General features: G+C 47.2%; 1 protein-coding gene and 2 long non-coding RNA genes across 10 annotated transcripts in view; 2 read left to right on the forward strand and 1 right to left on the reverse strand.

The window, feature by feature from the left end:
* The window catches only part of LOC102158936 (uncharacterized), a 257,286-nt gene that overhangs the window by 82,158 nt on the left and 159,346 nt on the right, over positions 1 to 15,782 (forward strand). The window lies entirely within an intron of this gene.
* LIPC (lipase C, hepatic type) overlaps positions 1 to 15,782 on the reverse strand; it is a 151,132-nt gene that overhangs the window by 78,906 nt on the left and 56,444 nt on the right.
* On the forward strand, positions 1,687 to 10,809 carry LOC146406336 (uncharacterized). Its single transcript, XR_014810732.1, has 2 exons — positions 1,687 to 2,879; positions 7,026 to 10,809. It is a non-coding gene; the product is annotated as an uncharacterized LOC146406336 (long non-coding RNA).

A 15,782-nucleotide genomic window follows, 5' to 3' on the forward strand; every position in this document is an offset into this window, starting at 1 on the left:
GTTACTCTAGGAAAAGACAGTGAGCTGTGGCTTAGTAGCACCACACGTGGAAAGACCATGGGTTTGTTTCCAGTTTTCACTTTCAACATGAGTTAAGTACTGCTCAGTGTCCCCTCCGAACCCTCATGTGAGTGTAGACTGCGTTGATAGAAACATGCATTTTGGAAAAGGGAAGTGACAGTCCTGTTCCGATCTGTGCTGGCTAAGTGACCTTGGAGCATTTAGTGTGGACGCTTAATCTCAGAGCAACATGGAGCCGCTGGAGTATGTTCAGAGGAGAGCCAACATCGTGTGAAGGGACTAGAGATGCCCCCCCCCCCCACCGCCCCGCCCGCCGATTCCAACATCATAGTCTATCTCGAGAGATTGGATATAGTTTCCTTTGCTGTAGGACAGGACATCATCACCTATCCATTTTAAATATAATAGCTTATGTCTATGCCCGGTCCATCCCCCCTCTGGCAACCACAAGTCTGTTCTCTCTGTTCGTGATCTGTTTCTCTTTTGTAGATAGGATCATTTGTGCCACATTTTAGATCCCACATATAAGTGATATCATACAGAATTTGTCTTTCGCTTTCTGACTTACTTCACTTAGTATGAGAATCCCTAGTTGCACCATGTTGCTGTAAGTGGCATTATTTTGTTCTTTTTTTATGCCTGGGTAGTATATATGTACCAATCTTCTTATTCCATTCACCTGGTAGTTGGACATTTAGGTTGTTTCCATGTCTTGGCTGTTGTAAATAGTGCTGCAGTGAACATAAGGGTGCACATATCTTTCTGAATTGCAGTTTTTGTACATTTTTTAATATCCACCATTTTATTTTTTATTTTTTGTTTTCTATGTTTTGTCTTTCTAGGGCTGCACCTGTGGCATACTGAAGTACCCAGACTAGGGGTCGAATCGGAGCTGTAGCTGCTGGCCTACACCACAGCCAGAGCAATGCGGGATCCAAGCTGTGTCTGCAACCTATATCACAGCTCATGGCAACACTGGATCCTTAACCCACTGAGTGAGGTCAGAGATCGAACCTGCAACCTCATGGTTCCTAGTCAGATTCATTTCCACTGTGCCATGACGGGAACTCCCACCATGAAATTTTAACGTCATGGTTATAATATAGATCTGTTGTTATATTGTATGTATATCTACTTTATTATACGAAGTGTTTGTCTCCCTCAAGTACCACTTTTCACTTCCTTGGGGGCAGTGTTCTCCCTGCTGAAAATGCATGGATTCAAAGTCGTTCTAAAGGTGTAGTCTTCCAACCAGGGGCAGAACCTGCGAACTTGTGAGAAATGCAGATTTTTGGTCCTCCCTGGGACCTACTGAATCAGACAGTTGAGGGTGAGCCTAGCCTTGGGGATTCTCCTACAGACTGGAGTTTGAGACCCATGGCACTAACTGATGGAGGACACCATTAGTTCCTTCTGGCTCAATGACGGAAGAATTATTAAAGCCTGCCTGAGGGAAGCACACATCCTTCCTGTTTTGTTACACACCAAATCCCTAATTAATTGTGATCCTCATCAGGATCCATTCTTTTCAACCTTCCAATCCTTATTAAGTACCTATTATATGTAAGGCATGCAGGGGTCTGTGGAGGTCTCTGTGGGCAGGAAAGAGCCAGGTTCTATGGGGGCTGAACTGCACATACCATTTGGGGGGGGGCTTTAAGAAAAGGAGTACAAAATCATGAATCATGGTTAGCTAGGCTTCGGAAGGGGCTTGGGTAGGTGAGGGATTCTTGAAACCCCTCTATGGGCTCCAGGGCAAGCCCAGTCGTGGGCTGTGAGCACAGTGAAGGACCCAGCAGGTGGTGGTAGCACTGCAGGCAGTGGCAGGACAAAGTCTGGAAACTAGCAGGTCTGAGCTTCTGCCCTTTGGGGGTGGGGTGGGGGAAGTAGTGGAGTGTGGGGGGGGGGCCCTCTGACAGAGGCACCATGCAGTAGGGGAAGGAGTGAGGAGAGCATCATGTCCACGTGGAGCCTGGGAAAGGTCTCCTGTGGGAGGTGTTACTTGGATTTTGGAAGAGGCGCATCTATGGAGATGAAGGGGAGAATCCTAAAGGGAGGGAGAGAGGACCACACGAGGACTTTTCATCTGAAGGTTGCAGGGTATTTTCTGGGTTGCTCACCAGACCTTGATGAAAACACAGAGAAGCACTCTCCTCTGAGTGGCCGAGGAGCTTTACTTGCCATATAGGGCAGGAACTGCAACGCCCAACAAGGTGTCTGGGCTCAGAGACCACTTGTCTTGGCCGGATAGCATCCATTTTCCCCACCCATCCTGACAGTTAGTAGCTGGGGCTAGACTGTCCCATTGCAGTGGGATCTGCCAGCTCTGATGGGGATCCATTTGTCACCTGGCTGAGGGCTGAAGGCTTAACTGCACTTGGATATCTGAATTTACAGCCCACTGTCCAGCCCTCCTCTGAGACCTGGCTGCCTTGGAATGAGAGCTGTCTATTATATCTTCCTCAGTGGCATCTTTAACTACTGCAATTTTCCCAGTGGACACCTCTAAGGAACCAGTTATTTTTTCAAAAGGGCAGTGCATTTGTACCTCACTGGCTCCATCATATCCATCAATCAGAACTCACTTTCATAGGGGGAAAAACTTTATAGCAGGAGCTGGATCTCTCTTTAAGTTACTTTGTTGCTATTAGCCTACCTTATGCTGGAGTGTAACTAAGAAAGTATTCAGAGTCACTTTTCCAAGTAGATATGCAAGAATTGATTTCAAACTGTCAATAGTCTTCTATTTACATCTTTTTTTGTTTTTTTCCAGAGTGGCACCTGCGGCATATGGAGGTTCCCAGGCTAGGAGTCTAATCGGAGCTGTAGCCACTGGCCTATGCCAGAGCCATAGCAGTGTGGGATCTGAGCCGCGTCTGTGACCTACACCACAGCTCACGGCAACACCGGACCCTTAATCCACTGAGCGAGGCCAGGGGTCAAAACCGCAACCTCATGGTTCCTAGTTGGATTCATTTCCACTGCGCCACAACGGGAACTCCCCAATTGTCTTCTATTTACAAAAGAAGGTCTTGAGTTACAGTGTTTGACTTTCTTGTTCACTACTTTTTCTGTCATTCCTTCTCTTCCTTCCTTCCTTCCTCTCTTCCTCCCCTGTCCTTTTCTCCCTCTCACTCAGTGAGCTTTTAGTCCACATCAAGTTCTTTGTTGGGGGCTGGAACCAAAGGTAACTAAGGTAAGGTGTCCAACTGTAGATGACTATGTGTGAATAAACAAGTGAAGAGGCTTGTGGGAAATGGGGTTTCTCCTTCTTAGAACTTCTGACATTCATGGCCAGATCTTTGTGGTGGGGGCTGAGTTGTCACTGTAGGATGTTGAGCAGCATCTCTGGTCTCTCCTCATTGAATGACAGTAGCATCCTCTTCCTCAGTTGTAACAACCAAAAATGTCCCCAGAAAAATCCAAGCATCCTGGGGTGCAATATCACCCCAGTTAAGGACCACAGAGAACTCTGCCCTACACTGAACTCCTGCCTGGACAGAGCTCTGCCCTGGCTCTGCTGTAGGGACCTGTGGGGTCAGAAGCAACACACCCAATCTCTTCAGGCTTCCTTTCCTCATTTGCAAAATGAGAGTTGGGAAAACATTCCTTGTAAAATCCTCTGAGTCTATGGAAATTTTGGATTTGTCTGTTATCACATTTTAGATCATATGCTCTGGAAAGTTACAGATAGATTTTATGCTTCACCATATGCTTCAAGTGTCTAGGATGGAAGCCTGTGATCAATCAGCAAAGACTTACAGAGGCTGACTGTGTGGAAAAGAAATAGGGCCTGTGATCAAGCAGTTTAGATTTTTTGTGGAGGAAGAAGTCAGTCTTAAGACAGCCCACCCTGGCCCCAGACAGCCCGTGTTTGAATCCTGGCTCTGCCTCACACAGGCTGTGGGTGACTTTGAATAGGTTGCTTACCCTCTCTGAACCTCAGTTCCTCATCTGTAAAATGGAGATGATAATAGTACAACCCCGGGGCTGTTGCAAAGTTCAATGTGGTTGAAGGGCGCCTATGGTGGTTGTGAAGATGAGGCTGAATCACCTGCTCGGAGGCATAATGGTTCCGTACTCACTTCATGACACACACAGATGAGTCCTGACAGCGTTCAGAAGAAAACCCAAGGGGGAGAAACGAAACTATGTGCGATACCTCAGAAGGTTACTTGTACTTTGTTTTCGGTGGGTGCTCAAGAGCCCGGAGATAAGGGCTATTGGAGAAGGCTAAGAAGTGCTCAGTGAGGAACTGGTAGAATCACTGTCTTTGAAAAGCAGATTGAAATCGCTCAGGGCAGTGATATGACCTGCCCAAGGTCATACGTGGAACAAGATCAGAGCCAGGATTAGCACTCCACTTTCTTGACACCCATCCAGTGCTCTGACGAGCACTATGGGGTCTAGAAAGAGGTTTTTCCCAGTGAAGAAGTCCTCTATGTCCTAAATGCCCGCAGTTAAGTCAGATCCTGGGCTGACAGTCCTTGTGTGTTTTGGGGGTGGGGGGAGGGGGGTTAGGGAGGGGAGGACAGTCAGGTGGGTTTCATTTGGGATGATTGACATCAGAGCTGGGCGATTAGGAGCCTGCAGTGTTCAGAGAAGGCTGGGCTGGTGCTTCCTTTCATATTGTCTGTTACATAGGAAAGCCTGTTTAATAGGGTTGCCTAAGTAAAGGCGATGAGGGAGGACATTTCAATGAAGAGAACAGATCGTTTCCAGGCAAGAACCAGCATGAACTCTGGGCTCCCTCTTAGCAGTCAGGTGAAAGGCTAATTATAAATTAGCTCTAATAGATCATTAAAGAGGTCTTGCCCAAGATGTATTTTGCAACACTTCATCATTTGGCATTGGGTATTGGCAATCTGAGATACACACTAACACTGATTTATACAGGTAGGAAGGGCCTGCGAGCAAAACAGGGGAGTCCCCAGAACTATGTGCCACTGGTACTGCTAATAATACTCAGAAAGAAGGTTGCCTTCTGTTTGTGCAATGCTTTGTTCAATACGCTTTTCTAGACATTGCTGATTCTTGACAGTTCACTTAACCTCATATATAGAAATGCAAACTGAGGCTCGTGGGCCCATCTGCCTGTGGGCTGTGATATGTACACTTCTAGCTGGGGACCTCACCATGTTCAGTGCTTTCCTGGGGCAGCCAGACTCTGAAATGGCTTCATGCCATTCACACCTTTGTGTGGCCTCCTCTCACCTTGTCCCAGTGTTCATCCGTGTGATCAGAAACATACAGTCGATGTGATGGTGTGTCATGCTGGGATTACATTGTAGAGGACCGAGCTTTCTGTCCTGGGTTCTCTCTCTGTGGCCTCTGACTTCGGGAAAAGCCCCCTGGTATGTCATGAGCAGCCCTATTGGAGAGGCCTCCACGGCAAGGAGCTGAAACCTCTGCCCGATAGCTGGCAAGGACCCGAGGCCTGACAATAACCCTCTGAATGAGTTTGGTGGTGGTTTTGAACTCTGGCAGAATTTTGAGGTACCTGCAGCCCTTGCTGACTTGCAACCTCATAAAAGACCCCACGTCAGAACCACCCACCTATGCTGTTTCCAGGTGTTTGATTTGTTTTTGTTGTAAGCTGCTAGGTTTGGAGGTAATTTGTTACGTGGCAATAAATAACTATTACACCTTCTATGCTAGAAGAGGAGATGACCTCTGCCAGAGCCCTGCCCCTCTCCTCTCAAAACCTCTTCCACCCTATGTTGTTTCAGTGAACAAAATTCCCCCGTGGGTGAGAGACCTCCCTTTGGTTGACCATGAGAATATTCACAGGCCTCTTATAAGTAAACTATCCCTGAGAGATTAAGTCTCTATTTAAGCAGCAGCCTTCTTTAAAATGTTCTATTTTTACAGGAAACCACTTGTGTGTATCCCTCTATTTTTACAAAATTGAGCACCACAGGGTCTCATCTGTGTATACTGGGCAAGCCTCTAACATGGGTCCAGTGTACACGTAGACTTTCTTGCTTCTCTGTTTTCTGTGGTTCTCCATGAAGCTCCAATTTTGCAACATAATTCTAGTGGAAATAAAGTTGAGCAACTCAGAATGAAATGCTGGACCCTACCACACCAGATGCTGGTCCAAGTGAGCAGGCACCAGGCAGGCCGTGGTGGTGGGTCCAGGAGGAAGTGGCAGCAGAGGACCCCTTGACATGCTAGTCACCTGAGTTTCCTAATCACATGTAGTTAATTTTCCTCACAAATCTCTGATGAGGATGAGGGAGATTGTTGAGGGGGTGGAAATGGGAAACATCCTTAGTATGAGTCTGTTTATTAAATCAGTTTTCTTATGACAGCATGAAAATTCTGGGTGGTGGGGCAAATAGGAAATGCATGAGAAATGAGAGGCACACAGGGGAAAGTAAACTTTGATGCTGCAGATCTGCTCAGGCCCCCTCTCCTGCTCTTACCTCCCTGTCTGCAGGAAAAGGCCTTGTACATAAGCCTCACTAAGGTATCTGATTGTGGATTTTCATCCTGTCCAAAGGAGTATTTGCATTTAGGAAGGAGATGAAGCTTTAAATCAAAGGAACACAAATAGGAGGAATTTCAGACACCAAGTGGAGATGGAGTGGAGTGACATTTGCTGGCAGAGTGGATTTCTAGGCCCTGAGATCTGGTATGCAGAGCTCAGCCACCAGGAAGACCAGCTTGCAGGTTTGGGTCCCCACACTGACTGAGGTCTGACTACCTGAGTGGGAATTTGGACTCTTGTGGACTGTGTGGTCTTGGGCAAGTAATATAGCCTCTCTGGATTGTCCTTGGGATGGAAGGATAGTTTTTACCCCCTACGTTTGTGGGGGGTTTAGGCTAAGATAATGCTTAGCACAGACTTGCCGTATGGTAAGAATAAGTGCTAGCTATTAAGGAGTTCCCGTCATGGTGTGGCAGAAACGAATCTGACTAGGAACCATGAGGTTGTGGGTTCGATCCCTGGCCTCGCTCAGTGGGTTAAGGATCCGGCGTTGTTGTGGGCTGTGGTGTAGGTTGCAGACATGGCTCGGATCTGGTGTTGCCGTGGCTGTGGTGTAGGCCAGCAGCTGTAGCTCCAATTGGGCCCCTAGCCTGGGAACCTCCATATGCTGCGGGTGCAGCCCTAAATAGCAAAAATACGAAATAAATAAATAAATGTGTTAGCTATTACAGCTGCATTATGTGTTTACTTTAGAGTTGAATATATTATGGTGATACTAATTCCAGTAGTATTATTTAATTACAGTAATGTGAATATATTACAGCTATATAACAATAATGCCTGTAATGTTTTCATCGCCATGAGCAGAGAGTAAGTTTGTTTCATCTGCACAGCCCTCCCTCCATGCCCTGCACAAACAGAAATGCAGAGAGAGTGGAGGATCTTGCAGGAACTGAGGGCCAAGTGGGCCCCAGGCCATGTGCATGAGGGTAGCTGTGCTCCTGGGTGGAAGGTTGGGGAGCTTCTCTCTGCTGCTAGAATCCAGGTGGTACCTCTGAACTTGGCAGGCACAGAAGGCTGAACAATGGGTGCTCTGCTGCTTGCTGAGACTGTGTCAAGGTATCCAACTGGGTCAGAAAAGCAGCTATGGAGGGCAGGCTCCAAGCTCCAGGTCATGTGTGAAAGTGAGGGCAGGGAGGCCCCAGGCTCTAGGGCTGCTGGCACCACTACCTCTCACTGGGGTCAACAACCCTGCGGTGCCCCAGCCCTCTTGTGATGACAGTCTGCGGTCAGTCCCAGGACGAGGGGAGGGACAACGCTGGGTGTCCCCGGTCAGGCAATGGCCAGTTGCCACTAAAGCCCAGCTCTCTGATTCTGGTCCCTGAAGTTGTGCCATGTGCTGAATGATGGGGGTCAGAGGGGACAGAACGATGGAGTCATTGCTGTTGATGGCCGATTACAAAACTGCAACCACTATTTAGCAGAGATATCTTTTAGGAATTCATTGGGAATTTGCCCACTGGTAAATGGGGAGGGGGTGAAGGGGGGACATATTAAACTATAACCCCAGCATCTCTAATGTTCCAGGTAGTCTGCCAGGCACTTCACACTCATTTTGTCTCTTAAACCTCACAACCAATATAATAGTATAATTATTCCCATTTTTATAGGCCAGGAAACAGGATCAGGAAACAGAGGTTAAGTAACTTGACTAAGGTAACTCAGCTCATGAGAGGTAGAGTCAGGACTAGAACCTGCCACTGTCTGGCTGGACCCCCAGGTTCCGACCACTCTCTGGCATTGCTGTGCTGCATGAAGCCACTGTTATTTCTACTGTTTGGCAGCATTCACATCTCTTGAAATGCTAGCTTCTGAGCTTCCAGCTTTGGGGCTCTCTTGAGCCATCAGGGTGGGGTTGTGTTGCCACAGCTGTCAAGAGCTAAGGACCAGGCAGCTGTCCCTTCAAACAGGGCTCCCTTCACCTGCCTTTTTTTTTTTGGCTGCCCCTTGGCACATGAAGTTCTTGGGCCAGGGATCAGATCTGAGCCACAGTTGTGGCAACACTAGATCCTTAACCCACTGTGCTGGGCTGGGGATCGAACCTGTGTCCCAGCACTCCCAAGAAGCAGCCGGTCCTATTGAGCCACAGTGGGAACTCCTCCCTTTACCTGCCCTTAAAGGACACTTTTGTTCCTTCAGCTCCAGGTTTTAGGAGATAAGTTTGAGAGTGACTTTGAGGCTGCAGTGTAGAAATCCAATCCCCTGTGAACTCCATTCCTTCTCGGCTATTTAATGGGATCACTCTTTGCTTGGCAGGTGAACTGCAGTCAGGCTCCCACCTGGGTGTAATTATAATCCTCTGCACTTCCCAGCTCCGGGGCTCTCAGAGACCTGAAGTTTTTGCAAGTGCTTCTCCCTCCCTAATAACCAGTTGGCAGCCATTCATCAGAGCTGGAAGCGGCCAGGTGATGCCTGTCCTCACTGCCTTCCTCTCCCTGTTGCTTTGGATACACATCAGGGCTCCACCCACTCCTGGCCCTGGGTTCAGGGAGCTGGAGATGACGACGACAAGAGGAAACATTTCTCCACATTTCATTGTTGTGTTTTCATTTATATTCATCCGGAGAGTGGCAGATTAGAGGTTGTGAAACTATCAGGGAAAAACAGCTTCTAAAAATATGAGGGTTGCTAGCATGATGGACCAGATTTGGAAAGAGGGCGTCTTGCATTTTCTCCAGAGGTGAGAAGACAACAGGGTAATTATCCAGTGAATAGCACTGGCTCTCAGAGAAGCAGGGGTGCCAAATATTCCTGATGCCTGCCCGCCCACTCGGTGACAAAGGGCCATTCAGAAGGCCTGTAAATAATATTTCCTGATTAGCATGAGGGGAGACGCTGTTTCAGAAAATGAACAGCATCAACATTCTTTCTTTCTCTCCTGGAAGTGATGTCTCTGTGGAGGTGACCCAGGCATCTGGGGTCACCAGGCTAGACAGAGTTGTAAAGAGGGCTGAGCATCCCTGGTGCTGGCGTGTGTCCCCTACAGACCTCTCTCCCATGCGTCACCCTGGCCTACCTCCTTCCCAACCCCATCCGTGTATCCCTAAGTCCTGAGCCCATCACTCACATGGGCCTTCAGCACGTTTCCCAAACTCTTTGAGGATCCTTTGCCCAGTTTTTAAAATATATTGAGTGATGGGCCCTGTCTGACATACTGATTTGGGGGGGAAATAAAAGAACCAGGTATTGTGAAGGGTCTGGGACGTAGCAAGGTCCCAATGCATATAACTTTTCTTCATAGTACCTATGAGTTGGCAGGTCACAGCTGGCTAAGTGATTTAATAGGTGCTTGAATGAATCACCAATAGCAGAAGTTTAGGATATGGGGAAGATATTTTTGGGCAGGCAAAACTTTCTGGTGTCATTTGACTTCCATGGAGATGCTCGTCTCTTCAGCTTGTTTGTAGGGTTGACTCTGTATTGTCATGAAGTGGAAGAAGGCCAGGAAGGACCACAGTTCATGCTTTTATGGTGTATAGTGAGCTTTCAAACGCACGCTCTGCTTTATCAAGTAGCCAACAATGCCATGCGCATTTAGTAGATGACAAAACCAGAAGTCAATATTAATCCCTTTCTTAAGTGGTAAAACTAGGACTCCCAAATCCTCTTTTCCTCCCCTCAAGAAAATGTAGTAGGGAATTCATCCTTAGGTTGTCAGAAGATGCTGAGGTAGGACTTTTACAGAGGGGGTCCTAGGTATTTATTGTCAGAAAGAAGTATTAAGGGAGGAGGCTTGCTCATTTGTAGAATCATTTTGCTGTAAATCTGGATAATGAGAGGCCAAAAAGGCCCAGGATTTCTTCTGTGCTGGAACTCTCCTTCCTCTAAGACATGGTCTCTTTGTGCTAAAAGCCCCAAGCCTGGGCTTTGCTCCTTTGATGTATTTCAGACGATGGGGCAGGTCAGAGAGGAAGCCCCTCTGATTCCAAGATGGGAAGGAAGTGGAAATTAGGATTAAGTGCTTTAGTAATCCGAGGAGCCTAACTTTGGAAATAAGGCATTCCTACAGGTTGAACAGATATGACGGATGTGAGAGTGGCTCCTCTAAACACCTAGCACGGTGCCTAGCACCTAATAAGAACTTAAAAAGCTGTTGGATGCATGGCTTAGATAAAGAAATGCAGATTTATGGTTGTCAAGGGGGAGGGGGAGGGAGTGAGATGGACGGGGAGTTTGGGTTAGTAGGTGCAAACTATTACATTTGGAATGGATAGGCAATGAAGTCCTACTGTACAGCACAGGGAATTAGATCCAATCACTTGGGATAGAACATGATGGAAGATAATATAAGAAAAGGAATGTATATGTATGTATGACTGGGTCACATTTCTATACAGCAGAAACTGGCAAAGCATTGTAGATCAACCATGCTGTAATTAAAAAAAAAAAAAGGAGGAGTTCCCGTTGTGGCTTAGTGGATAACGAATCCAACTAGGAACCATGAGGTTGCGGGTTCAATCCTTGGCCTTGCTCAGTGGGTTAAGGATCTGGCATTGCCATGAGCTGTGGTGTAGGTCACAGACGCGGCTCGAATCCCGCATTGCTGTGGCTCTGGCGTAGGCCAGCGGCTACAGCTCCAATTCGACCCCTAGCCTGGGAACTTCCATATGCAGCAAGCGTGGCCCTAGAAAAGACAAAAAAGAAAGGAAACATAGGCCTTTGGTGGCTCTGTGTAATTCAGGGGCCAACTGGGGTGGGTGCTGGTCTCTGAGAACAATCAAATTCCTGAGTTGGAGGGAGCCTTAGGATTTAAGACTACTTCCTTACTTTACTGATGAGGAAACAGGTCCAGGGGTGTGGAGCATTATGCCCCAGGCCACACAGCTGTGTGAGGACAGAGCTTGGCTTTCTTGACCTTCAGCCTCCCTGCCACACCCTCACAATGCTCCAGGCAACAGGATTTCATGATGAGTCTACAGTGGACATAAGATTATCTGAAACTCCACAAATACTTCAACTGAATTTCCTTAAAATAACTGTTGTGGTCAACTTAATGTGTTTCCGCTTAGTATGTTAGACCAACTTCTGGGAGTAGGATGGGGGAGAAAATCCTGTTAAACCTGCTAATTGCCCATATATTTCCATCCCTGCTCTTGAGAAAGGTGCTTCTGAATGTGCTCTGGAATGTGCTCTGGAAATGCTCTAATTAGTCAGCCTCTCCTGGGTCACACTCTTCTGGAGCAAGAGCCATCAAGTGAGAAATAAGACAACAGATAGTCCAGAAATGTAGTTTTAAATGACAGACCTTCTGGGAGCTATCTGTTTTTTTTATTTTTATGGGTTTTTTGCCTTTTTTTTTTTTTTTTTTTAGGGCTGCCCCATAGCACATGGAAGTTCCCAGGGGCCGAATCAGAGCTATAGTCAACCACCAACTTCAGATCTGAGCTGTGTCTGCAACCTACACCACAGCTCACAGCAACTCGGGATCCTCAATCCACTGAATAAGGCGAGGGATCAGACCTGTATCCTCATGGATACTAAGATGCGTTATCACTGAGCCACCACCGCAGGAACTCCCTGGGAGCTATTGGTTAAGGGACTGTCTTATGCTTCAGCAACATGGTGGAATGCTCAGATTGACTAACCAGTTTTCTCATTTTTAAAAGTTTTAAGTGCCCAATAAAAGCAACTTTATTACCGTTACTAAAAATAATAGTTCCTGTTTACTGAGTACTGTGATTACTTTTTTTTTTCTTGGTCCTTAACCCACTGAGCGAGGCCAGGGAATCACACTTGCATCCTCATGGATGCTAGTTGGGTTCGCTAACTGCTGAGCCACGACAGGAAGTCCCCTGTTTACTGAGTACTTATTATGTCCCAGGTACTCTTCTAAGTGTTATACATGTATCCCCTTCATTTACTCCTCATGGCAAGCCTGTGAGGTACAAGTATTACCCTTTGCCCCATTTATACAAAAGATCTGTGAGGTTAACTCACCCACCTATTGAAGATCACTTAGTGGTACACCTGGGCCTCAGACCCACGGGTGTTGGACTCCACACCCCAGAGTCTCACTCATGAGGGTTCCAACGTCAGTGTGTGTGTGTATGTGTGTGGTCAGAACTACCCTTGAAAATCTCTCAATCATTCATAAAGTTATGGGTTCAGCCAAAATTTTTTCCCAGAAGCTCATCAGAGGAAGGCATTTCCTTAAGTTTAGGGGCCAGGTTGTTTGCAAAATAAGTGTCTAAGTGTGCTAGAATCATACTCAGTGCAGCAAGAGGCTCACACAACAAGGAACGTGCAGGAGGACAGTGTGCCCATTTTCCACTTCACACTCACCATGGGCACCAAGAGGCCTGGTGAGTGGAATGATCCCCTCTATTTATTCTGATTTCCCTCTCTTGTGCTTGCTCACTTTTTGGTTGTTTGCAAAGCGCCTCAAGTTGAATTCTTTCAAGCTAAATGCATTTAGGAAGAGATTCCGCTAAAGTGGCCCTCCAGTTTCTAGCTGGCAAATGAGAACAACAAAAAGCAAAAAAAGTTTTAGGTTTTCATGGGCCAGTGTTCTTTCTCAGGCCATGAATGTTGCTCATGTGCTTCTTTAGCGGGGTGCCCTCTGACCACTTTGCTTCCCCCCTCTGACTGCTGCATGGCGGGAGCCATTCTTTGCCACACTCACCAAGTCTGGGCTCATATCATACACTTGTTCCACAAGTGCTCCCTGCACACGATGCCTAGATGTCGAGGATGAACTAGGCACAGGACCTTATCTTAAGGAGTTGCATCTACTTTAAAGGAGGAGACAGCAGAGAACTAATGGCTATAAGACAGCTTGAACAATTGCTGGGCTTGGAATAAGCTGACACATCTAAGCACCTAATCCCTCTCGTTTACATGGGACTGTTCTGATTTAGGACCAAATGCTTAATAATCTAGGAAATCCCCTCATCCTGGCAAATAAGGACAGCTGGTCAACCACCGTCCAGCCCGAGGAGCTGGGAAGGGATGTTCCAAGTGAGGCTGAGCCAGGGTAGGGCTTTCCAGGGAGAGAGAAGAGGAGCCAGGCAGAGCGATGGATACAAGCAGAGGGACAGTGATGAGAGAGTGACATGGATAGAGTAGAGGGTTCATGGCAATGAGGTAGGAGGGAAGGCGCAACATTTGTGCTTAGTTAGGCTGCAGGTTGTTTGTCCACTGGAACCAATTTCTAGGAAGAACAGGAAAACCCTGGGTGACTGGTGCTCGGGAGGGCACTTTGCTAGATTTCTGATGATGGAGAGAAGCATCTTATGTGGTGCACATATGCTTTGGGTCGTCATCCTCATCTGCATCCCTTGCAAATGCCTCCAAAACATACCACAGCATGGGCATCAGAACTTCTCATTGCTCCTCAAGTCTATACCTCTAATCTATGTTATGTGTAACCTCAATGCCTTTGAGAAGAAGAGGCCTCAGGCAAAGCTCACCTTTCCCTCAGTGTCACCGGGAAGGCAGCTCTAGGTGTCTGTAGTCTTTCCCACCTACTACCTAAATGACCAGCCAACTCTGGACCTTCTCTGATCCTCGGTAATCTGTAAAATGAGAATGGCAATAGCTTCCTTGTAGGGATGTTGTGAGGTTCAAATAAGAGGATGTCTGTATAATGACCTGGTGCAGGGCTCAGCACATGTACATGTAAAAAGGAAGTGACATTCAAGCTTAATCTCTGAGGAGGAGTCCTTCAGGTGAAGGAAGAAAAGAACACTCAGAAAAAGATGCCTTCACATATGAAGGCATAGAGCCTTGAAGCAGCATGTGACCTAGGGGAGGGGTGACTGGTGCACGCAACTGTTGTGTGGGACCTTCTCCCCACACTCTACCCTGAGCCAGCCCACCCCAGTGCTCCTGGCCCCATGAATACCTAGACTCTCTAGAGCCACTATGGACACTTCCCTCTCTTCACCCCTCATAATCAGTCACCATTTCCTGTTGATGCTTCCTCCTAGGTCTTCCCTGAATCCACTTTCATTTACTCTCATCGCCATCCAACAACCATCAGCTCTCTTCTGGCCACTGACTCCCCACGGATGTCCCTGCTTCCACTCTTGCCTCCGTCCAGTCCATTCTACACATGAGCAGCCAGAGTGATCACTGGCTCATGCAAAGCTGATGCTGGCATTTCCCCACCAACACCCTTTGATAGACTCCTAGAGTTCTTTGGGAGCCCACTGGAGACAACCCTTGGCCTGAGCGAGTGAGCTGAATGATGTGGATCCTGCCCACTTTCCGTCTGCCCCTTGAGCTACTCTTCTCCTTGCTCTGCACCCTCCTGCCCCAGGGGCGGCTTTGCTCAGTTCCTAGAACACATCTCACCCCTTCCCCACTCAGAACCTTGATTTGAAACCCACTTCCTCTCCAGCAGCTTAGCTAACTCCTGTTCATCATTCAGGTTTTAATCTTTTTGTCATTTCCTCACTGTGCTCTGTAGCATTCTTAGGCTGCATGTTCCATTCACATTTGATCTTAGATAACTGTCTTTGAAAATGGAGAAGGTGTTTTGAGAGGCATTGTAGCCCAATGGTAGGAGCATGAGATTGGGGAGCCAGGGTGCCCAGGTTCAGAACCTGGTGCTGACACTTGCTAGCTCTGTGACCTTGGGCAAGTTATTCACCCACCTTGTGTCTCAGTTTCTCCATCGGCACAAAGGGATAACAGTAGTAACCATGTCAGTGGGTTGTGAGCATTAAATGAGTTACTGTTAGAAAAGTCCTTGCTAGCACTATGCCTTGCCCATATTAGGCAGCTATATAAGCATTCAATATATAAACAAAATAACTTGTTACCCAGCATTTCCTCACACCCAAGGCATGATATCTGCCATGTTACATACATTTATTTATTTATTTATTTAGTCTTTTGTCTTTTTAGGGCCACACCCGTGGCATATGGAGGTTCCCAGGCCAGGGGTCCAATCAGAGCTATAGCTGCCAGCCTTCGCCAGAGCCACAGCAACACCAGATCCGAGCCACATCTGTGACCTACATATACCACAGCTCACAGCATCGCTGGATCCTTAACCCACTTAGCAAGGCCAGGGATTGAACCCACAACCTTATGGTTCATAGTCAGATTCATTTTCTCTGCGCCACAATGGGAACTCCCTACCATGTTACATTTAGTTAGATGTGTTTGTCCTTGCTTCCCTTGATTGTAAGATCTTTTTGAGGGCAGATACTGTGGCTTAGGCATCTCTCTCTATGCTGGTTCCCAGAAGGGTGCTCAGTGTACACTGGATTTTCAACAGAGTTGGAAAGGAATAACATGTAATGAAGATAGAGGTGAAATG

Source organism: Sus scrofa, chromosome 1 (assembly GCF_054392235.1).
Source record: "Sus scrofa isolate SSC_HxYL_T2T_F1_AM1 chromosome 1, Sscrofa_HxYL_maternal_Yorkshire_Landrace_v2.0, whole genome shotgun sequence".
Classification (NCBI taxonomy): Eukaryota; Metazoa; Chordata; class Mammalia; order Artiodactyla; family Suidae; genus Sus; species Sus scrofa.